The following is a 26,315-nucleotide window of genomic DNA, read 5'->3' as shown; positions in this document are numbered from 1 at the left end:
TTTTGAACAGATTGTCCGATTTGCCCCAAATTTTCACTGATGTGTTCTTATACTAAATATTGTTGCATTCACTCAATTCACATGTATATGAATGTGTCCTTTAACATTAAAGAGTGAAAGAAATTCCACTCTAGAGCCCATGTTCCATCCACTTGAAACACATTGCAAAATGAAAGTTTTTATTAGAGTCAATCAAATAGGAATATTGACATTTTCCTACAGTTTTAATGACACCACAACTGAGTCAAATTCACATTTGACAAAGGAGACAATGGCATCAATATCTTTTAATCTCCTGTTCATTTCCAGGTTATGTTTTCAATAAATCTCTTCTCCTTCAAATTCAGAAAGACATTGTAGTAAATTGGCAATATCTATTCTTAAATGCAGCTCTAGGCAATTTTTAATAGCTTAACAATTATACAAACTTATCAAACGTTCATCACAAATTTGTAGATTTGATTACACCGTGTACAAAGTGGAAAATTGTAAGGTGAAACCATTAAATGTCAGCTGAATTGCATAATAGGGACTGAAAGTGACACCAAGATCATCACTTCAGAAAAACATATGAAATTTCAACACTTCATACACTTTCTTCTAATATTCTGCTTAGTCGAATTTCCACAAAGATCCATTTTGTCTCATAAATCCTTCTGAATGAAGTCATCTGAAGGAGCGGGTTCTCCTGTTTATGTACTGTAAGACTAAAAACACAATCAGGTCCAAAAATATGTGCAATGACCACAGAGATGCCAAGTTCCAAAAATTTTTATGCGTGAGATTTTCATGACTCGGCGTCCTCGGCGTGGGTGCACGCGTGCGAGCGAGGGAGCGAAGCAACCGACCGGGGGGATCAGGAGCACGGTACGGAGCTTTTTCAATATTTAGCGATCTGGTGTATACTACTTAATTGACTATTTTTTACTTATCTTGAAAGACAAAAGGGATATACCTTCAATTGCAACTATCACGTTAATCCTTTGACCTATGCTCCCGATGCGTGAGAAAACTGGGTACCATGCGTGAGATCGTGAGACACCCTAAATGCTTGGGTCTCACGCAGAATGCATGAGATTGGGTAGCTCTGTGACCAGTCACTGTCCAAAGTACATGGTCAGCTGACCATATCTGCTCCCACCCATCTCTGTTTTACGATACCTTCTCATCGTTTCACTCCAAGTGTACAAGCTATCCTCACGTATCTCCTTGTGATATACGGTACAATACAAAATGTATGTATGTATTATACATGGTTAATGGTAATCTGACTAGAAAAATTTGTTGGTTTTCAAATCTCCACAACTTGGACTTCTCATTAAAAAAAGGAATCATGAAAGACCAACTTTAATGCACACAATTTGCACTAATCCCATTAGTAAGGGCAATCATTGTTCTTTTTTTTTAAAGGGGGAGGGAAGGGGGTTCCTCATAAATTAATATGACTCCGTCTAGTTGCATTTTTAAGTGTAAACGTAAACGTATCAAGTTTGAGACCTAGGCGTAACATGATCCACCGAAGATGACTGGGGTAGTAGACATACACTTTGTACAATGTGCAATGGGACCTTTTCCACTGTGAATGAATGAAATAAGACACCCTGGCTTGTTTATGTTGGTCATTTCGGTGCAAACCGACCATGCCACTTCACAGAGTATGGCAAACAGTATCGGTTCTATGACGAGCAAGAAACTCAACCTGGCTACATACATTGTACACGTGTGTAGATTGGAGGGGGGGGGGGGGAGGTAATTCATCATTGCTTCAGGGAATACTCGTGGGCACAGTTGCAAATGAAAATGAAAATTCAATGCTAGACAAAAAAAATTTTTAAAAGAGACGGGGTAAATATCACACCATAAACTTGACACCCAATTTCTATTTCAATGCCAAGTGCTATATCAACCCGTTGAGGACGAGTCCCGAGTATACTCGGGCAGGGGTCTATGGGAAATGCGTGTTGTAGCAAAATCAAACTATCCTCAATGGGTTAATTCATTAGTGCCATTCGTTTATAGTAGCGTGACACAAAATGTGTGTAGTGTTTCTTTGCGGGAGTACCGCCCTCCAAAAAAAAAAAAAAAAACATCAAAGCAAGAATGCACCCCAGAGAGTGGGTTTAAAATATTCAATAGTGTGGCACAGTATTGAACTCTAAAGGGCTTTTTACACTTGTGTTTCTTAACCCCGGACTTCATTGACCCAGGACTATCGTTAGTCCCGTACCAATCTTTTCAGCTTTTTACACTCGCCAATTAGTCCCGTACTAACTCTTGTCCGGGACTAAGGAGAAAACTGATCTTTTTACACTCGTATTTCTTAGCCCCGGACTTTCCAAACCACATGAATATTCATAATTACGCTGTGTACTGTACACGTACACGCACGCACCGGCAGCACTTGATTACCTCGTTTCTGATTGGTCAGTGAGGGTCGGACTTCGTCTCCGTCGCTTAGCCCAGGATTATTTTTTCGTTCTGTTTACACTCACTTGCTTGGCACCGCAATTGCGGTGCTAACCCCTGCTATTTTGCAGGGCCAGATAGTACCGTACTATCGGTGGGGCTAGCCCACTTTAGCAAAAACAAGTGTAAACAGAAAGTGGGCTAAGGATAGTCCCGTACCAACGGTGGGGCTAAGGCCCCCCCCCCCCCCCCCCCCCCTTAGCCCCACCGTTGGTCCGGGGCTAAGCAAAAATATACAAGTGTAAAAAGCCCTTAATACCAACTTGTACTCTGAAACTCTGTATTATATGAACCACTTGCTCACTTGTACACCACATACAATTTTGATAGCGTGAAAAGCTCACAGGAGATAAAGGCTACAATGTAACAGCACATAAATGCTCTGTCTTCAAATTCCGAGAAACAATGTCATATTTGTTTAATATTAAAACATCCAAGCAATTAGCAAAACAAGGCAAGTCATTGTCAGGTGTGAATTATTCAGATCATGCATGCTGCCTGGAAAACAAGCTGTCAATGTTGATCTCTAGAATATTTCATACATACTGCACATTTATCATTACATGCCTGACACTCCCCCTCCCCTTTCAATGGTTAAAAAAAAAAAAAAAGCTTTATTTTTTTCAGTATGGGGGGGGGGGGGTGAAACAAAAAGCAATTAGCATGATACTTGAAGCGCTCTACAAGTAGCAGCATTTGCCAAGGCTTATAGAAGTCTTGCCTCTTCAATTTGTCTACAGCTGTAATTGATATTTCCTGTCATAGGAAGAACATGGTCAAAAAGCAGAAAGATGCCACACTGGTTCTTGGCAGCTCAGAAAGGGCAAAAAATAAAAAAGGGGAAAAAAAAGATTAAACATACTTAAACATTATGCAAATTCACTCAAAGAACCCATGAAGTTACTTCTAATCAGATCTATAACACTGGTAGGGGATGTCTGAGCACTTTGTACATAATGTACAGTAACATGTACACTGAGTATAGTTAGACAAAAATCTCATTGGAAGTAAATTAAATACACATAATTTGACTAAATGATGCATCAGGTTTCAGTGTGCATCCATGAAGGGTTTGCGTTTATTGTAAAAGTGGTTTCTTTTGCGTACAGAAACTTTCGCGGTTTCCATCGGTGCGGACTTTTTCGCGTGTATTTAAATTCGCGGTCGGTAATGATAGCATTGTACAAGCGACGAGTTCAAAACATTTTCGCGTGATGTTAAATTCGCGGTTCAACCTCAAAGCACGAAAAGCGTGAAAATAAAACCACCGCCAAAGAAACCACTTTTACAGTATACCATTTGTAGTATACAGGAATAGGCAGCATTTATGTTCAATACAACTGTCAGATGCTGGTTTTGAATGCTCTTTCCCCTACCAATAACTGAAACTAAATTGTACAAAAATCAACAGACATACAGGATTTATAAGAAATACCAGGGACAAGTTATGATCAAATGTGATATATAAAATGTATGTGTGTGTCTGTCTGTCTGTCAGAGTGAGTATTGAGGACAGGTTTTCTCCCAAGCAACAGCCAATGTATGTTCAGCAAGTAATGGTTGCTACGGCTACCACCAGACGACAAGCTTTGCCTTCTCCCAGAGGCTGTGCACACAGGGAGGAATGAATGACGGGGGTCAAAGTTCAGCAAAGGTTTATTGGCAGAATGAATACTTAAAAATCTATGCACATACAGAATGCAGTGCAGTCCGTCCCTCTGGAGGACAATGGATCAAGATTGAAGTTATTGAACTGTAGCTTGCTGCTACAAATTATGTAGTTCAAGCAATGCTGTAGTGACTGAGCCATACCTCTCTCTCTCTCTCTGCATCTTTGAAAGTATGGCATGCATTTGAATTTCAAAGTGGGCTACCCTCTAATTCACAAAAGGGATGGAAATCACTAGCAGCAGGTGCATTGGCAGTAAAATGTCTAACCAACTTATTAATAACTTAGAGAACATGCTATGAGAGATCACAGGTACCTAGAAAGAAAAAAAAAAGATAACAACAAAACGATAAACTTCACAGACTTTCTGTCTTCTACTGAGCAACTATTAGAATTAGCAGGATCAATATTTTCAGAAGAAAACCATCAAATTCAAAACTGCTTGACAACATTGCCCGAACTGCATTGTGTCTGGTCTGGACTACAAATATGTCACCTGTCTGGACTGTAGGGACACCCTATCTGCTCCAAGCCCTGCTCTTGAGAAGTTGGACTTGGAACATGGAAAAGGCCTAACCGCCACATTGTCAGAAAGTTCTCACAGTTCTCCACAGATGCACAGAAACATGTAAACGAAGAGAAGTTTGTGACAACTGTCTGAGCAAAATGTTAAACCAAGCACTGCTTTGCATGATAAGTTTGACGACCACTATGTACAAGTAGTGTAGGCCTACATTTTTGTAATTCATCACTAGATTAAGATACAGTGCTATTTTGTATCAAATACAACTGGAGTCTCATATCAGGTATTTTATACCCGTTGAGGACGAGTTCCCAGTATACAATGTACTGGGGCAGGGGTCTTATGGGGAGTGGGTGTTGTAGCAAAATCAGCCCATCCTCAACGGGTTAAAAATCATTTCATTTTCTCGATGAATGCCTTTGTGGTACATGTACATTGTATTATAAATGTGCCTGAACATCAGATTAATATTAAATCCCTTTGCAGCTTATACTAATGACTACTTATGTATATTTTGTTTGTTTTTTTTTTTCATACAAGTACATTGGTATACAACTTGTACATGCTCATTCTCTCCCTACATCTGGTATCTTTCACTGCTCGTTGCCTTTACGTCTAGCTGTATATCAACAAGTACACACTGTCAATATTTGTAGGTACAACTGTACTCCAGACAATTCTCGGCAGAGTGTTAATGAAGTATTTCCGCATTTATCAATTGCACAGAGACCCTTCATGGTAAGGGATCGACTAAATTTGTAGGGTGAAAAGTGGTTCATACGTGTACATACATTGTACATCTTTGACAGAATCATGTGTACAGTGATGAATACCCTCCAATGTCTAAACCATTGTACATACAGTTACTTTAGTGATGTTACGGTTGTTACCCCTCCACCATTCAACTAATCATCTTTATTAAACATCCAATCAAATTGGTTTGTGATTTTTTTTTATGCTAAAAACCCCTCAAATTGGATTGTATACCTGACATGCACCACATCAGTGCTACCATACAATGCGATTAAAGTCATCTACATTGTATTTGGATATGGACAGACATCCGAGAATTTGTGGATGAGTACTGGAGCATTGACTACCCACTGTACATTGTATTTCTACAGTCCTAATGGTAACACCTGACTTCCTTCAAAACAAACATCAACAGAGGTAATTTTGTTCCTTTACATTATAAGCCATTAATTCCCTCTTCTGGTTATATTCATATTCCTCTATCATGACATTGTTTAAATGGACACGATGACAAGTGAGCAGGAATACTTTCTTTCGGTGGTCAATAAAGAAACTCTGCTCTGCAGCAATCTCTTGAACATCATCAAAACTTTTCACTTTGAAAGTGGTTACAGCTTTGATTCTACTCCAATGAATTAATCTCACTTTGGCATACATGATCACTAGTCCATGATGGCACTTGCAAGTAAATCACAATTCTTGTCCAACCTGGTAAAGGCAATTGCATTGGCCTATTTGGCCTCAATGCTATGTAATTCATAGCGGAATGTAGGCCTACAATGTATTCATCACTATACAGCTATGTACAGGGTTCTGAATTTTAGGCAAACACTCACTACTCAGTCAAAATAGGAGTCGAATCAGGCTACAGGTAAGGGTAGTGATCAGACACAGTGAGCGCATCCACTGCTCCGTTTCATACTGTTGTCAGCATTCTACTTGGTTATAGTGTATACATTTCCCATAGGTACATCGATGAATGATAATACACATTAATCAGACTTACAAATGTAGAATTAAATTTTAAAGTTATTGATTCACTCTTTGGACTTTGGTTAAGGGCAGAAACTCACTTTCTCGTGCAGTGAACGGCACTGCAATCAACTTTGTAATCAATTTTCTGTGGAATATCAAAACATGGACTGACAGGAAATACTCTGAACACTCAGACACTCAGATCTGGAGGTTCATGGTAATCATATTCCTGCCTCTTTACGATCATGGTACACAATTAACGGTTCACCTGGAAATAAGAACCATATACTGGAAACTGCATCATCAGAAAAAAAAAAGAAAGAAAAGAACCCTATGTACACTGAAAACTGCATTGACCAGGAAAAAAAAGAAGAGACTCCATTCACAACATCAAGGAAACTGATATGGGGTGAGGAGTAATACAATATAATAAAACATTTTGACAGCTGCAGGGCTCTATCATTTGTGACTGCCATCTCATCTCTTTAATACTGAAGCCTTAAAGGAAAAGAAAGAAAGAAGCAAAATTCATAAATTTGTGTGTGCATATTTACTGCAAGCTTTATGATGCTGATATCAACCTCAAAATAATCCTGATGCCCATGGCTGTAAGAAAAGTATTCTCACAAATCCCAGCCCTGCTGTGTACTTTAGTCTCAGTTGGGTTCTAGTTAGTTTGAGTTTGCTTTTAATAGTTCAGCATACATTTTGTAAAACTTGCATTACACTGTCCTCCAAAAGCCTGATTGTTCTAAGAGCAATGAACAACACAGGTACAGTGTGTGATCATAAGTGAGCCATAGTCTTTGGGACACAAGAGACCAAGAACTGAACGATGCATAGTCGATTTGAGGAGGTGATCTCTTTTCAAGCATGCTTCTCAAGCTACACGAGTATCACTCTCATTTATATACCACAACCTGTTTTTCGTTGTGCCAGCCAAAGACACGTGAAATGAAACCCTTGAGTTTTAATACCAAGAAATTATGCCCGCGATGTATGGTACAAGAGCATCTGTTTCAGCGTCATCTGCGCAATAGACCAGTGCTGACTCATACAATCTAAATGCCACACACACACACACATACTGTACTCATATGACTGAGCTAAAATATGCTAGTGGTGACAATATGCTATATAATAGTGACAGATGATATCATTATTTATGATAAAAATGAGAGTAACAGTGGCTACTTTTATAGGGCACAGGTACTTTTTTGTATGCTCATGACGTTTTGATCAATACAAATAATCAACTACTGTACATAGACATGAAATACAGGAACAAAGGGGTAATTAAACAGCAATTAGAAATATAAAGAAAGGCATTGATGGTTAAAATATGACTTAGTATATTCCATGTTTTGATTTGAATTTGTCTGCTGCTAAAATTTGTTGAGAAGTCTTGGGGAGATTGTTCTTAAGTTTGGTCTACAAGAATAACAGCATAGTTTGTGTTTGTTTGCTTGTTTGTTGGAATCACAGGGACAAACAACTTACGATCAATGTAAGCTCAAGTATTGGTTTCTGATATTTTGTGTTTGCAGCGCTAGAATTACAAAGACGCTACCTAAAATAAAGAGTATAGCTTTGAAAAAGATATACGCACTACAAAATGTGGCCACAAGTGACTCTGATGTAAATTGCACTGGTGTTGTTCATCTATGCCAAGGTTAAATCCTGGCTTGACAGAAAATAGAAACCCAACTAACGCCACCTCCTGCACACAGTTAACTCATTCAGAATTCAGCCCACGACATATTTTATGTACATTTTGAGGATATACATTGTAGTCCTATCATGTGAACATCAATAAAGTCACACACACAATAGCCGATACCCATTGAACAACTCTGAATAAACTATGTCTGCTATAGTCATGTCTTAATGATACATTGCAGGGCCGGCGGAGCATTTTCAAAAGTGGAGGGGGGGGGGCCACTTCCGAGTTTCATGAGCTAACAAGCAAAAAAAAAAAAGGTCCTCAGCTCATCTCTCCTCTTCCATTTACATAATAGTGTATGGTACATGTAGCTTCACGGTAGATGTCAACACCATGGGTATAATGTATAAAACACATCACTCCCAGAAAGTACTACAGTAGGCTTGCAGCCATTCTGAGATCACAGAAAATTGTATGTTCTGAAACATGGCTTGCTAGATCAAAACTGTACATGAGATGCTAAAATGTAACAAGGCAACCTCCGTTTGCAGAGGGCCAGTGTAATCTTACTCTAATTTTGCATCATATGTTTTTACTCGTTTACATTCATCATGATTTTACTGAAAGACAGCTTTATAATTTAAGCAAATTCTCCTGAAGTGTACCTGCTTATGATGCAAAGTGACAAAAGCCGGGTTATTTCTACATTCCTTTTTACAGTGTATTTAAAGGCATCATAATACTGCATGCAGTTGTCACATCAAAACGGAGTATTTCCCGTAATCTCACAGATTTTCACTCATTTCATGATCCAACAATGAGCCACACATGTGCACACACACGGGACACACAAACACACACACACCATGATATTGGGAGTTTGAGCAGACATCAGATAGGAAGACAGCAGTGTATCATTGAGAAATCATGGTATTGGTATACATTTGTACATGGACTTCAAAGGGAATAGGTCCTACATGTTAAAAGTGCACAGAATCATGAATACTGAGCAGAACATACTGCAAAGCGATGCGTAGCATGCAGATTTAGATGAGGGTCTGTCCAATACTCTGTCATCAAGAGTACCACCATTGCACTATCATGACTATGGAGGTGGTTAATACATGTACCTATCTGGTACCACTTTGGTTCTTTTTCTGACCGAGCTTCCTAGCAGCTCTAGCCCTAAACATACTGTAGCGTAAACAATGAAGTTGCTACTCATTCGAATGTAGACCTGCTCTACTCTTTTTTTCTTCCATACTGAAAAGGGCTATATCCCATGGTACAAGTGTGCATGTGGCAAAGATGATACAAAATTTATGGCTTGTGTGCTTGTTTGGAGGTGAAAAGTGGTCCTGTTGGCCTATGCCTATGCCAGTCCGGGAAACCCGCTCATGAGGACCGCCCCCGCGTACGAGGATGGTCCCTCCTCATGAGGACCTCCCCCCTCCTCATGAGGCCCCCCGGGGAACGCCTCATGAGGCCCCCCCTTCACTTCTTATTCATCTCACATCTGACGTATAAATTGTCGCAACTTTGCACGGTGATTTTTTGTTACACACACATGTCCACTATCCATGATGAAAAGAAGAAAAAATCCTGTCTGTTTTTTTTTTTTTTAATCGAGTTTTAATCACCCGATGCAGAGCGCCCATCAAAACACGGGCGCCAACGCGTTCGCACAATGCAAGACTGCCGCACCTAGCGGCCTGATCCGACTAAATATTTTCGATGCTTTTTTCTGCGGCTCTCACCTCTCCGCGCACGAATTAGCCTCGTGAAGCTGAAGTCTGACATCTTTTTACACAAATTCGTTACGAGAAAAATTAAATCAGTACTAACCTGATCTTGTCCATATATTCCAAATTACTATTCCACACTGATAGAGTAGGTGGGTAGATGACATACTCCAGTTTGTTAGCAAAATAATCACTTTGTAGGTATGACGAGTTCACTTTCTTCGTCAATTCCGCCCACGATTCCGCCGCCCGCTTACCGTTTGGGCGCTTTCTCTGGAATCATCCCGCGACGCGACGTACGTCGCATCACATCACGCATCCAGCACATACCAGTCTGGTACTTAGTATGTGCTGGATGCGTGATGTATGCGACGTACGTCGCGTCGCAGGATGATTCCAGAAAAAGCGCCCAAACGGCGGAATCGTGGGCGGAATTGACGAAGAAAGTGAACTCGTCATACCTACAAAGTGATTATTTTGCTAACAAACTGGAGTATGTCATCTACCCACCTACTCTATCAGTGTGGAATAGTAATTTGGAATATATGGACAAGATCAGGTTAGTACTGATTTAATTTTTCTCGTTACGAATTTGTGTAAAAAGATGTCAGACTTCAGCTTCACGAGGCTGATTCGTGCGCGGAGAGGTGAGAGCCGCAGAAAAAAGCATCGAAAATATTTAGTCGGATCAGGCCGCTAGGTGCGGCAGTCTTGCATTGTGCGAACGCGTTGGCGCCCGTGTTTTGATGGGCGCTCTGCATCGGGTGATTAAAACTCGATTTAAAAAAAAAAAAACAGACAGGATTTTTTCTTCTTTTCATCATGGATAGTGGACATGTGTGTGTAACAAAAAATCACCGTGCAAAGTTGCGACAATTTATACGTCAGATGTGAGATGAATAAGAAGTGAAGGGGGGGCCTCATGAGGCGTTCCCCGGGGGGCCTCATGAGGAGGGGGGAGGTCCTCATGAGGAGGGACCATCCTCGTACGCGGGGGCGGTCCTCATGAGCGGGTTTCCCGGACTGATGCAGAAGCTGGTGAAGTGATCATTTTTTTGCAGTTCCTACTGACATTACTGTCATTGTACCAAACCTTCAAAGAAATATTAATTTTTTGATTTTTTTTTTAATTTGTTATTATCAAATTGATTATTAGTTTTTTTTTTTACATGGCATAGTTTATACTTATAGCATCTAGAATCGCATCACATGTAGACCTAGGCCTATTCTGATAAATCTCGTAGAGGCTATCCAGACCAGGGGTTGGTTCTCATTGGCATCGTTGAAAAGCTGAAACATTGACGGAATACAATCCTGCAACCTAAAAAATATCAATAAGTGTCATTGTTTACTAGAAAATACTCAATAGCACCGGTACAAATGTATCAAGGTCATCACATAACAATGTGTGGTCCCTGCCCTGGCACCTGCCCCTGGATTGCAAATCTAGAACTGTTCTGTAAGCTGTTGTTAGTGTAGTGTAGCAGATGTTTTCGTCAGACTCCATTAACATTAGAATCTACTGTAGTGTTATTTATGATGTGACAATTAAAGGTGCAACAATTAGAAATGTAACTGTAAACCAGACTAACCAGATCTTTTACAGACTCCAGACTAACCATTTACTAAAGTGTATCAAAGTCAGAGAGTGAGCTATGGAGACACTGACACACGTTTATAAAACATATAAAGATCTAGAGAATGTGCATCATGTTGCAATAAATCATTGACCGAGAAGATTGACTAAATTCAACACTGGCCAACATGCTTTATCTGAAAAAGTCACCATGGCCACGATAATGCTGTAAAAAGATACACCTAAATAAAAACTAGAACGTCTATAAAGTGGAACCTGCATAAATTTACTTACGCTTCAGACCCCTCGGATTTGATTGTTTTTGACGTGGCATTTTTGTGCGTCTACATTTGCTTGCGCACAGTGCAGCATCACACAATTCAAGCAGAAGAGTCAATAGAACAGACGAAAAAAGCTATTAAAAGAGCCGAGCACAGGCCTGTTGAACGCCGCAACGGGGGCTGGAGGAGAGCAGCACGACGGAGCACACGGTGGTGGTAGACAGACGGCGGGGCCGTGAGTTTGAATACCGAGCGATTGAGATCGCGATGACTACCGTCAGCAGTCCAGTACAGTCCGTCGGGTTGGCTGGGAAATCCCACTGAATGTCAACAAAATAAAACAAATCTGCAGCGAAAATCCACTTTCCTCGCTATGACATGGTCATAGCGAGGGTAGTCAACGGAATACCATTGACATTCACAAATTGAACTGGTCAAAATTCCAGGGAAATTCCACGTTGGAAACCGCGGAATTCATATTTCATGGCTTCGGTGTTTATACGCTGAAGTTGTAAGATATCGTGACGTAGGCATATGATTAACGGCCGCATGACGTCATCGCAGTGAGTATGCCCGTTCGACTATGCGGGAAACCCCCTAAGATTTTAAAATTTGATAGGTTCTCGTGACATGCGCCCGTGTACAACAAGATTAGCATTCTTTCCTGCCTGTATCATTATCATACATGTACTGTGTAACTATTTTCACAGAGTACTTCCATAACGTGTTTTTTTTTTTTCTTTTTCTGTCTTCTGCAGCAACACTGAAGAGGGAAGCCACCACCTGTAAAACATGAGCTGGCTATCAGACCAATTTAGCTTGCACATGGTGCACTGGTCTCAGTTTGGCGTCTTTCTGCCATCCTATATATAGGAACCTACTCATGATCAACCCTCCCCCCCCCCCCCCCCCGCCACGTCCACTCACATAATATCATTCAGGGCAAATGCTCGTTTTCCTTCATTTTGAAGACATCCCTTATTTTGGGCTGCCAACATTTCTGACCCCCCCCCCCCTTCGCGGCCTTTTTGCAGTCTTTATACTTTAGAGACCCCTCAATGCTTCCCTCAATGCAACGCTCCTCATTGCAATGCATACCCCCCCCCCCCCCACACACACACACCGATCTCGGATGTTCTTTCCACCTGCTTTATTGTTGGTTTAGGGCAGACACCCTTCACCTCATCTCAGGTACGTAGTTCGGATATGTGTGTGTGCGTGTATGTTTTATTATGAGAGTGAATTGACATAGTACTATAATAGCACAGTATTTGATCCTGATGCGACATTGCGCCGGTCTTCTTTTCTCCGAAGACTTCAATAGGTTATAGCAGGGCCGGCGGAACCGGGGGGGGGGGGGGGGGGGGGGGGGATGGGGCATTTTTTTTTTGCACCACTTAGTGCATAGGAATACATAGGGTGTCACCGCTTTGCCCCCCCCCCCCCCACACACACACTTTTTGGTGTTTTTTTTTTACCCCAAGTGGCACTAGAAAAAAAAAACAACAACAACCTTGAAGTGTGAGCGCGGTAAGGCCTTTGTTTTTACGCTGAAGACCCTTTATTGTGTTTGTTTGTTTGTTTGTTTGTTTGTTTTGCTTGTCATCTGATGAAACCCGGAAGTGGCACCAAAAGTATAAAGTGGGCCCCACTTTTGAAAACGTGGCGCCGGCCATATAGGGTTATGGGGTTAGGGTTATCAGGGATGTGACGATAACAAGCCTTTATTAGGGTTAGGGTTATGTTTGAGGGTAAGTCTTATATGTGGCTTATAGCGTGCAGATGGGAGCAGGAGCAAATGTCACGTACCCACAATGAGATTTCAGAACTCATAAGAAATGAAACAAAAATCTCATGACATGAATGTTTGTTATTGGTAAGGAATCTAATCCCTGCATATGATCATAATTTTTTGTCTGTGTTTTCAAAATGATTATTATAACCCCATTTCAAATTTCACATGGAGTCCAAAGAGAAAGACAGAAAGAACAAAAAATACTCAAAGAAATCTCAGAGTAAGAAGTCAATATACACCCTTTTTTCGGTTTGTTTTGTTTTGTTTTGTTTTGTTTTTACGATCCTCGGCCGGCAGTGTCCGGATTTCATAGCACGAAAAATAGACCATACCCCTTACACCAAGGAGGTATAGGAGTTCGCACACCTCCTCGCTTACAGTTAATACCGGCGATTTCGGAAACACCTATGGTCCCTCCTATATAAACTGGAGCGGGTGCTGCTATCAACTTTAATCCCGTAAATTTCTTAGAATGATATGTTTTTGTATATTCATGTTTTTATTTGTTTGAAATCATCGTAATGATCACTACCTATAATTTGATTTGATTTGATTATTTCTGAATTTTTCACAAAGTTATACAACATAACAAAAAGTTTCCCGTGTACTGTAACATACTGTATCCAACACAAGATGAATAGAAATACAGTCATAATGTAAACCAATTATGAAATATTGTATCGGTGAATTATAATCATACAAAAACAATTGGAAAATCATTGATTATTCAATCGAGTTAATACATACAAAATGCAGGAGACCGTCATCTTAAAGGGATAGTACAATATTGGTGGAGGTGAAAATTGGGCTTTAACTTTTTTGCGAGATACCAAGAAAACACTTATGAAATAGTACAGAGCATACAATTTTAAGAGGAACTTACAGTTTATTTGATAAAAATCGGGTTTGGAATAGCTGAAACATCCAAAAACAAAGTAAAACAAAACGATTGTAATAAAATGTGGGTCCCACACTTTATTAGGATCGCTCTGTTTTCGCCCTCGGCCTTTTCAAAACCAATTTTCATCAAAAATAAACATTGAATCCCTCTTGCATGGAATTACATGCTATTTCATATTTTCATAAGAGGTTTCTAAATATCTCGTCAAAATGATAAAAACCTGAAGTTAAGTCTCAACCCAAAACTATACGATCCCTTTAAGCTGAAGTTTGAGTTTGATGGCGGCCTCTGGAAAATAATTATGGCGTATATTTCTTTACAAATCATTTAATACATAATGCATCAGTGCAATGGTGAGTTAGGGTGCAAGTGCATAGTGCAGATTTGTTATTTCATCATTGTTAATGCTATTTGAGAGTTCAAATTAAAAAATTATTATAATTAATCTTTATGTGTGCGTTTTATGTATGAACACGAATCATGTAATATAACATTGTAGAGGAAAGAATAAAGTATATCGTAGCAATCATAATCGTTGATGACCTAGCGTTTTAAACTATTAACAGCACACCGTGCAGTAGACTGTTATCTACCGTCCTTTTGTTCGGTGGCCTCTTGTGATGTATAGATTGGTGGAGATAAGGATTCGGCTTCTAACTTTTTCCGAGATACCAAAAAGCCACTAATACTGAGCATATAATAATTATACCATAACAAGAGGAATTCAAAGTATATAGATGAAAATCGGTATTGGAATGACTGAGACATCCAAGAACAAAGTAAACTAAAGTGATCCTAATGAAAGATGGGTCCCACCTTTTATTAGGATTGCCCTGTTTTGGATATCTCGTCCATTTCTATAATGTATAAAATAAATGTTGAATTCCTCTTTAAAGTGGAATTTCGTGCTCTTTCATAGTTCATAAGAGGTTTCACATTGATGGTCTTACAAAAAAAAAAAATGTTAAATACCTGAAGTTAGGTCTCGACCAAAACTAGATCTCTTGACTTGTTTCACCTTGTTTTTGGATATCTCAGCCATTTCAAAACCGATTTTCATCAAATAAACTTTTGATTTCCCTTATTATTGCATGCTCTTCGACATCTCATAGAGTGGTTTCTGAATATCTCGCAAAACGTTAAAAGCTAAATCCTCACCTCAACCACAATTGTACAGTGCCTCTAAGTGTACGGTCGCTTCGGTCGGCCGGGCCGACGCAACGGTACTACCGAAAGGGCGTCCAAGAGGCCGGGACAAGAGGCAGATTTGACGGTCTAACCATGCAGCTGCGAAAAACAAAATCCTGTACGGCATCTTATCCTTCTCGAACGTTAACGAAAGCAATAAAACTTTTCCTTTCTTCCCCCCTTTTTCTTCCATTGAGGGGGTCATCACGACCTGGCGAATCCAGGCGGGGGCGCCCCCCTTTAATTTTTGTTAAAACAAAAGATATAAAAAGAAAAAATGGGAGGCGGGCATGCTGCGCCCCCTTTAAATTTGTAAAGGCACCCTCCCCCCCCCCCCCCCCCTTTTACGGAATTCGTGGATCCGCCCTAGGCCCTGCAACCCATCGATAAGTGTATATAAGGGAATACATCTACTTGTCGAAACGGCTATATACAAGCACGCCCTCTTCTATGTTCGTCGTTTGTAAGCTACACGTTGTGTACCACCATCCACTGGATTTCCCGCAATCAAAATGTAGGAAAAAAAGGAGGATTCCACTAACTGTGTGAAGGAATTACACTAATCAAATCGGGTGGAATTACTGTTGCAATAGTCATATATTGTCACTAATCTTTTATCAACATAAAGATAAGTAAGTGCCTACGATAGATTGGTTCGATATAATTGAAATTATAATAGATTTTTATATCATTGGATTACTATCTTTAATATTGCTGACATGATTCAGTGTGTTTTACTTGAGAAGACGACTCTTGCACTTATGACATAAACTTGGTATGAACATGAACTTATATGATAATAATGCATAATGTACCAGATTTCTCTTGCTTGTCTTCCACTAGCTTTTCATTCTCTGTTTCCTTATTCGTTGTCATGTACATTAATTGTATAGGAATATATGCAGAACTATACACTGTGTTATGCTACTCCCAATTATGATTTTGTAATATCGTGATGACAACATCGATAATGTTACCGCGTTTACTGTTCCCGTTTATATACAAAATCATGATGTTTGTTGCGATTATATGATTATATTTTGAACTTTGAAGAAAAACAACTCTTTGACACTAATATAAAAATAAGAGCTGAGAAACGCAATTTCTGGGCGCATTTTGAAGGAAGAGAGAGAAGGAAGGAGGGCGGGAGGGGGGGGGGCGGTGTTGAGGAGGGAGACAGAGGGAGGGGAATATTAGAGAGAGGTGCGCGGTGGTGAGGGACCGAGTAGTGTCGCGAGGATGAGCTGCATGCGAGTGTTATGAATATTATGACAATTGAGGTGGATATACGAAGGAGAAAGTGCGTTACTGCATTATTGAGGCGGGGGGGGGGGGGGGGGGGGGGGGTAATTACATGATTCCTTAAAATGATCATACTTTCGCCCGCCATCTGATGGCTGTACATTGCGTAATGATCAGACACGATAACCCCATTCTCATTGCAGCTACATTATTCATTAGCTGCAAAATCATAGACTCAATGGCACACGCAATCAAAAAAAGAACCCAATTGCTCTGGGTTGTTGTTGTTGCCAACAACAACTACCCAGATCAAAACTATGTTTTTGTGAATCAGTTTCAGACCCTAAACAATGAAGATACGCAACATCTTACCAAGGAAGTGTCACATTACTTTGTACACGTTTTTAATTTTACATTCTGTATAATAACAAGATAAAAGTTGTGGCAGTCTGGATACGAGACTATTTCGGTTGTCATTAAGGGGGTAGTCGCTAAGGCAGTGGCCGGTATTAAAGGGATCGTATAGTTTGGGTTGAGACCTAATTTCAGGTTTCTCACATTTTTTGGTGAGATAATGAGAAACCTCTTGTGAAGTATTAAAGAGCATGTAATTCCGTGAGGAATTCAACGTTTATTTGATGGAAATTGGTTTTGAAATGGCTGAGATATCCAAAAACAGAGTGATTCTAATAAAGTGTGTTACCCACCTTTCATTACGATCGCTTTGTTTTACTTTGTTTTTTGATGTTTCAGTCATTCCAAACCCGATTTTCATCAAATAAGCTTTGAATTCCTCTTCAAATGGTATGCTCTGTACTATTTCATAAGTGCTTTCTTGGTATCTCGCAAAAAGTTAAAAGCCATGGGCGTCACCAGTGGGGGTGCGTTGGGTGCGAACGCAACCCCCTTCAGGAAAAAAAAAAAAAAAAAAAAAATCAGTCTGCGAGCGACCCCAATGCGGGACGCTAAACAATTATTCCTTTTATTATTATCTTTTTATTATTATTGTTATAATTCTATTATTTTGCACTAGGGACAAGAAATTCGAGGGAAAGAAAATCGCACCCCGGACTCTGGCAGCACTGATTTTATACATAGTCATTATCTATTTTACAGTGTCTACTATTTATCGACCGCACAGTACATATCGTACGGTACGGAGCATGCACAAGTTTGCTTGTGCGTGTACGTGTACGTGTGCTGCAAGGATGCAGGGTCTATGTACAGCACTTTATATCTGACCAATCCAAATTGAAAATGCGAGCCCAAGCTTCATGAAAATCTTAGAGGGGCAAGCATATTACAATTTTGCCCCCCTTATTAAATTATTCCCAAGATGAGAAGATTTTCTAGCTTTTTAACAGAAAAAAGTTCCCCCATAAAAAGATTGCAAGGTATGCATATCATTGGTACACCTTCAGACTGATAGATTTACAAATGTTTTATCGCTCCAGACCTGTCACTTCACTTACGAAAAAAGCATAAGTTCCGTCGTGGGGAGGGGATAATTATCTCTTTTCAATTAACCCTTTGCCCGCTTGGTTTCCCTTCATATCATTGGTACAAAGTGGCGTATCTAGGAAAAACGGCGCCCAGGGCAAGCGCGAAAATTGCGCCCCTTATTTCTGAAAAAGTGTTCAATCCCAACCCCATCCCGGTAGGGACTTTAAAAAAAGTCTACATGATAATATGCTTTTTCAAGCACTTAAAAGGGGTCTTTTGAGGGTGATTTAAATGTAATAAATTTAGATCGATTTTGGCGAGCGAGCCGAAAATTTTTGCATATTTCCACGTCATCATCACGTTTTGTTCTTATATTTTTTTTGTGTGATAAATTTTGGCAAGCGAGCGCAGCGAGCGACTCGAGCCGAAAATTGTTGTATTTCAGCTTACAAAACATGGAATTCTTGTCATTTAGTGCTTTTAAATCTTACAATTTTAATCAAGAAAATTAATGGTGACGGCCTTATAGATAACGATATATACCAACAAACTGAGGACTTGAAAAAATACCGGTACTCCAAATTAGTACGCACGAGTGAACCGAAATTTGTATATTTCCGCGCCATCATCACGTTTTGTTCTTATCTTTCCTTCTTTTTTTTTGATAATTTTAGCGAGCGAGTGCAGCGAGCGAGCCGAAAATTTCTGTATTTCAGCTTACAAAACATGGAATTCTTGTCATTTTTTGCTTATTAAATCTTACAATTCTAATCAAATAGTGACGGTCTTATAGATAACGATTTATACCAACAAACTGAGGACTTGAAAAAATACTCCAAATTAGTATACGCACGAGTGAGCCGAAACTTGTATATTTCCGCACCATCATCACGTTTTGTTCTTATCTTGGTTTTTTTTTTAATTTTAGCGAGCGAGCGCAGCGAGCGAGCCGAAAATTTCTGTATTTCAGCTTACAAAACATGGAATTGTCATTATTTTGCTTATTAAATCTTACAATTCTAATAAAGATATAGTGACGGCCTTATAGATGAGGGTGATTTGAATGTAATAAATTTAGATCGATTTTGGCGAGCGAGCGCAGCGAGCGAGGCGAAAATTTTTGTATTTCAGCTTACAAAACATGGAATTCTTGTCATTTTTTGCTTATTAAATCTTACAATTCTAATCAAGAAAATTAATGGTGACGGCCTTATACCAACAAACTGAGAAATTGAAAAAAAAACCCTCTAAATTAGTACGCGCGAGTGAGCCGAAATTTGTATCTTTCCGCGTCATCATTATACGTTTTGTTCTTATCTTGTTCGATTTGGTTTTTTGCGCCCCCCCCCCGTATGTTCGACACCTTTGGCGCCTTCGTTTGATCCAATGGACGATCACTTCAGATCGAAAGAAATAAAATTGCAGCCGCTGCTCCGTGTAACATTTTGCCTTCTAACGATGGCATGTGTGAACGTCATTTTGTCCGCGTCATCATCACGTTTTGTTCTTATCTTCTTTTTTCTCTTTATATGAATTTTGGCGAGCGAGCGCAACGAGCGAGCCGAAATTTCAGCTTACAAAACTAGGAATTTATGTGTGAACCCAATAAACATTGTCATTTTTTGTTTTCATCTTGTTTGATTTGGTTTTCTCCCCCCCCCCCCCCCTCCACCCCCCACCCCCATTCTCCCTCCTTCCCGGTCCGGGCGATTTTTTTTTTTCTTCTTCCTCTTCTTCTTTCTTTTTTTCCCTTCTTTTTTTCTTTTTCTTCTTCGTTTTTTTTTTCTTTTTTTCGTTTTCGGCGCCCCCAAAGAGTGGCGCCCGGGGCACGTGCCCCCCTTCCCCCCCCCCCCCCCCCCCCTAGATACGCCACTGTTGGTACACTAAAAGTCATGGGGGATTGAGAGCTTCCTAAATTCCAAATGTCTTTATGAACTGTTTTCATTTGAATTCTAAAAATGCGCTAGCTTCCTCGTATGCAGGAGCATCAATCCCGGAGGACAAGGGGGCAAACGTCACCCTATAATTCTCGAACTGATGAAAACTGTCTTCATTTTTTTTTTTGATAGAAAGCTGTCCAAATATTTCATTCATTGTGCAACGGATAGTTGAATTTCAATTCTGAAAACGCAAAATCTCCGTTGCGTAGGATGTTGATACCCCTCCCACACTCTCCCCCGTTAGGTCTCCAACCATACACTTACCAAGCTTGGGGGGTTGACAAATTCCAGAATATTTCATCAAAGAGCATGTTTGATATCTTTCACTTGAATCCAAATATATTCAACAGTCCCTTCATCCTCTTTGATTTATGTTTCCCCCGCTCGATTCCTACCCACACACTCGACACATTTGGGGACTGACAATTTTCGGAGTATTTCATAGAATTGTGCATGGGGGGGGGGGGGGGGGCAAACGAGATTTTGCCCCCCCCCCCGTGACCCCTGTAACAAATAATTCATCAATTTATCGAAAAACCAACATGAATAATAAAGGCACTTTTCTCGTCTAAAAGTTGTCAATTTTATAACTGAAAATGCGATTTTTTTTTTTTTTTTTTGGGGGGGGGGCCCATAACGGGGCAAATAATACACTAACAATTTACAGATACACTAATATCCCCCTCCTACACCTTCCCCCTCTCGGTTGCTTCGCTCCCTCGCGAGGATCTCACACCTTCACAATGTACCTCCTTATGTCACAATCATAGTCCTTTACAGTGAATTTTTCACTATGTTTGATTCCCAGAAGTCTGCTTTTAGATGCTCTACAAACCCGACTTTTGTACTCTGTTTTTACAAAAAGTCTGTACCGTGGGAGGGGGGTATCCCCCTCCCTCGCCCCGTCACTAATGAACCCCCTATGTTATATTCACAGTCCTTCACAGTGATTTTTTTACAATGTGTAAATCCCTAGAAATTAAATTTAAAATGCCCTATAAACGCGTCTTTTATACTCTCACTTTTACAAGAAGTCCCGCTCGGTCGCTTCGCTCCCTCGCCGAAGATCTCACATCGTCAACAATGTACCCCCGTATGTTATATTCACAGTCCTTCACAGTGATCTTTTACGATGTTTAAATAATCTCTAGAAATTTGACTTAAAATGCCCTATAAACGCGTTATTATACACTGTTTTTACAAAAAGTCCGTACCGTGCACGTGAGGGGGTATCACCCTCTCCCGCTCGGTCGCTTCGCTCCCTCGCCGAGGATCTCACACCGTCACAAAATGTACCCCCATATGTTATGATCATAGTCCTTCAATTTTCCACTATATTTTTAATTCCCAGATATTTGCTTTTAGATGCTCTACAAACGCGACTTTTGTACTCTGCTTTTACAAAATGTCCGTACCGTGGGAGGGGGTATACCCCCTCCCACACCATCCCCGGCCGCTCGGTCGCTACGCTTCCTCGCCGAAGATCTCACTCCGTCAACAATGTACCCCCATATATTATATTCACAGTCCTTCACAGTGATTTTTATACGATGTTTAAATCCCTAGAAATTCGATTTAAAATGCCCGATAAACGCGTCTTTTATACTCTGTTTTTACAAAAAGTCCCTACCGTGGGAGGGTGGTCCCACACCCTCCCCGCTCGGTCGCTTCGCTCCCTCGCCGAGGATCTCACACCGTAATGTACCCCCCGTCCTTTACAGTCCTTTACAGTGAATTTTCCACTGTGTTGATTCGCAGAAATTTTCTTTTAGATGCTCTACAAACGCGACTCTTTTGCTTTTACAAAAAGTCCCTACCGTGGGAGGGGGTTATCAACCTCCCCAAAACTCCCCCGCTCGGTCGCTTCGCTCCCTCGCAGAAGATCTCACACCGTCACTAATGTATCCCCCTATGTTATAATGATAATCTTTTACAGTGAATTTTCCACTATGTTAAACTTAATGCTCATGAATACTGTCACTGACATTGTGTGTATAATATGCATACAATATGTACAGTGTATTATATAAATGAAAATGATGATACGGGAAACAATAAGAATTTCGTAGGTTACATTTAGTGTCAAAACGCACCCCCCCTTGAGAAAAAGCTGGTGACGCCCCTGAAAGCCCAAGATCTCCACCAATACTGTATCATCCCTTTAAAACTTCCGTGGTGTGAAGTGATAGCACAATCTCTGCTCTCTTACAGCAAAAATAAGATGAGACAGTCACGTAAAAACGCAAAATGGTATACAGGTAACAAGGGAAAATGATGATAATAAATACTGTGGTAAATCGGTAGGAAGACTGGTGCAGAAGCATGAGATAAACAATCAAAACATGCTATAAGTACCACAATGTTTATACCATGTTCTCAGCACCCCGGGATGACAAAGTGAACGTGTAGTGATGCCGTGTGAGATTTTTAAACTATCAAGTTTGCCGCGGTCAGCAGGTGTCTCTGCTGCTGAGAAACTAACAAACTTAAACTATGTGTGACGGGACCGCTGTTTTTCTTAACATTATTACGTTAAAACAAAGATTAAAAACGTTGCAGTATTACAATAACTACACGCTCGATAATGTGCCAATATAGGTCAGCGCATGTCTCATTACAAAGTATTTTGGCTTGCAGAACAAAAATTCCTATCAGTGTTAATTTCTGTCTTGCATGGATAATATCACGGACTCGCGTACTGTTGTAACTGAAGAGTTTGTTCGCAAAAACCCGATAAGTCCATTTTTGAAGATTTTGAAGTACGGTCTCTGTCATAGTACAAAATAATACCTTTTAAATTATATATATTGGTCACTACATATAAAGGTACATTTTTGAGGTTATGGTCAAAAGAAGCAAAAATTTTCTTATTATTCTCTTTATTTTTCTTGACCTTTAATCGCAAATATCTCCATTTGGCAAATATGGACTTATAAGTTTTTGCGAACAAACTCTTCAACTGGTCCCATTGACATTCATTATCATCTATCTGGACCATTATAAGAGTAAAGTTCAAGTTCAGTGAAATCTCCATCTATAAGCAAGTCAGAGAGAGGGATCGGGGGGGGGGGGGATTAACCATTTATGTGCAAGAAGAATCTTCTCTATATTAATTTTTGTAAGGTATATCCTCTTGTATTGAGTGCATAGGATGTTATTTCATGTAAAGTGCAAAGCTGGTCAACGCTGCAAGAAACGAGGGTGACTGCCAGAGCCTGGTGACGGCCAGTGTAGAGCGCCCTCACTTCACAAAGTTCAATTACATTTTCTTACTAATAAGAAAATTTTTGCTTCTTTTGACCATAACTTAAAAAATGTACCTTTATATGAAGTGACCAATATATCATTTAAAAGGTATTATTTTGTACTTTATGACAGAGACCATACTTCAAAATCTTCAAAAATGGACCTATCGGTTTTTGCAAACAAACTCTTCATATAATTATATACATAAAATCATGCTATGGTCAATTTAGGCTGAACCCCTCTCCCTAGTAACCAAGACCAACAAACGAAGCAAACCATAGACGAAAATAAAACCTAAACAGGACTGCTAACTGTGTAATCACATACTTCATAATGCTCTGTTTTAGATTTTACTTATTTGATTGAAGCAAACCACGAATTTCTCTTTCAAGGAAACCAAAGCCCAACAGCAATGATATGAGTACAAGTTAGAACTCCACAAGAGTTGAAGGGTTTGTTTGCAAAAACCGGTAAGTCCACATTTGCCAAATGGAGATATTTGCAATTAAAGGTCAAGAAAGCTAAAGAGAATAATAAGAAATTTTTTGCTTCTTTTGACCATAACTTCAAAAATGTACCTTTATTATGTAGTGACCAATATATCATTTAAAAGGTATAATTTTGTACTTTATCACAGAGACCGTACTTCAAAATCTTCAAAGATGGACTTATCGGTTTTTGCAAACAAACTCTTCAGTTTCTGGCAATTTGTCGAGGAAGGACAAACAATAATTGACATTTATTCCATGCCCGTAAAGTAACTCCTCTAGTGTGGAGATGAACATTTAATCTTTCCAATGCTTACTGATAGACAAATTGCCCTACATCGACGTAAATAAAAACATATAGACCGAAGAATTTAATGAATTTGAACATCATCGTTGTTTCTGTATTAAAGTTTATCCAGGTTATCAGCTCACTTGTGAGAGATGATTATTATCGTGTTCCTGCTTTTTATTTCCTCTACGTGTCACAGATCGAAACTTGCTTCCTTGGTGTTTGAATATAGTAACTGTTTTGTTCAATAATGGGTTTACTGTCCACGAGGAGACTTCAAAATAGAAGCTTGGCTTCTCAGCACGTCTCCTCCAGTTCCTGCAATTTTAAGTTCAATTCAATATCATCAGAAATTTAGTGATAATATATCAATTTCACTGTATTTTCTTTGGCATGACAGTGAGCATGTGAGCATGTGCTGATTTCTGACCACTAGATGGCGCTCAGTCCAATCATATTGATTGCATGGGCGTCACCAGGGGGGGTGCGTTGGGTGCGAACGCACCCCCCTTCAGATCAAAAAAAAAAAAATTAGTCTGCGAGTGACCTCAACGGCGGACGCTAAATAATTACTCTTTTCTAATTTTGTTTATATTTTGCACCAGGGACACACACACACACACACACACACACACACACACACACACACAAAATCAATTCGCACCCCTGTTTCTGGCAGCACTGATTTTGTACATATCTATTACTATCCTACAGTGTTTACTATTTATCGACCGTACTATAAATCCGTACGATACGGAGCACTTATACACGTTTGCCCCATCCCACATAATCATAATATCCGCGATGAAAAGATTTTCTTGCTTTTTTTTTAGAATTCAAGAAATCTGTCCAATTATTTCACCCAAAAGCAGTGGCGTAACTACGGAGCGGGAGGGGGGGGGGGGGGGGAGGTGGGTGCGCCCCCTCCCAGTCCGCTGGTTTAAAAAAAAAAAAAAAGACTTACCGAAATAGTATTCTTCAAGTGTTAGTAAACTGCTTTTGAATGAAAGGGTGATCAAGAAATAAGATATTTTTCTATGATTTCTTTTAACCATAATTAGATAGGTATATAGTGTGAAACATTGTTCAAAAAGCCCGGACCCTACAAAAGATTGTGATTCAGCGTGATTCCTGGTTGGCATTCTGCATATAAGCAGGATGTGCGCAGTGTACTCAGTACATCCGAACGAAGAGTCGCTACAATGTTGCGCAATGTGATGTAGAATGTACACTTTTGTACCTTACGCTTCGTTATATCAAAGCTAGATCATTGATTTTGCAGTGTTGCTTTACATACTAGTCTATGTAAAAATGTCTTGCATTGCCAATAAAAAGACTTGACCTGGGCTAATTCCTAACTTTTCCATGTACATTACAAGACACACACACAAACAAACACGCACAATTAGTTTAGGGGATGCTCTAAAGTGCAGATTTTGGACATCCTTTCCCCGCTTGGTCACTTCGACGCCACCTCGCTGGTCATACCTCCCCCAGTCATGAACATAAACCCACACCCTTGACTACCAGTGGCGGATCCAGGGAGATGGGCGCACCGGGCGCACCGGGCGTCCCCCCCCCCCCTCCCCCCTCCCCCTTTAATTTCCAAAGCGAAATATATATATATATAGCTTCAAACGGCAGTTTTTAGACAGTAAAATGTCAAAATTTTCAAGCTCGCTGGCTCCTCTCGCTCGCATTTAGTCGTAATGTCATTCTCCTGAAGTTGCTGCCAGTAATTGCCGGCAGTTGCGCCTGGTGCGCCCCCCCCCCTTAATTTCCAAAGCAAAAAAAATAAATAAATAAAAAAAAATAGCTACAAACGGCAATTTGAGGACTGTAAAATGTCAAAATGTTCAAGCTCGCTCGCTCCGTTCGCTCGCATTTAATCTTTATGCCATTCTTCTGATGTTGCTGCCAGTAATTGCCTGCAGTTGCGCCCGGTGCGCCCCCCTTAATTTCCAAAGCGAAAAAATATGGCTAAGAACGGCAGTTTTTGGACTGTAAAATGTAAAATTTTCAAGCTCGCTCTCTTCGCCGCTCGCTCGCATTTAATCGTTATGCAATTCACCTGATGTTGCTGCCAGTAATTGCCAGCAGTTCCGCCCGGTGCCCCTCCCCCCTTAATTTCCAAA

This window comes from Diadema antillarum, unplaced genomic scaffold (genome assembly GCF_040938485.1).
Source record: "Diadema antillarum isolate AM-2024a unplaced genomic scaffold, OU_Dant_1.0 seq00000793_RagTag, whole genome shotgun sequence".
NCBI classification, from domain to species: Eukaryota; Metazoa; Echinodermata; class Echinoidea; order Diadematoida; family Diadematidae; genus Diadema; species Diadema antillarum.
This window is presented reverse-complemented; position numbering follows the sequence as displayed.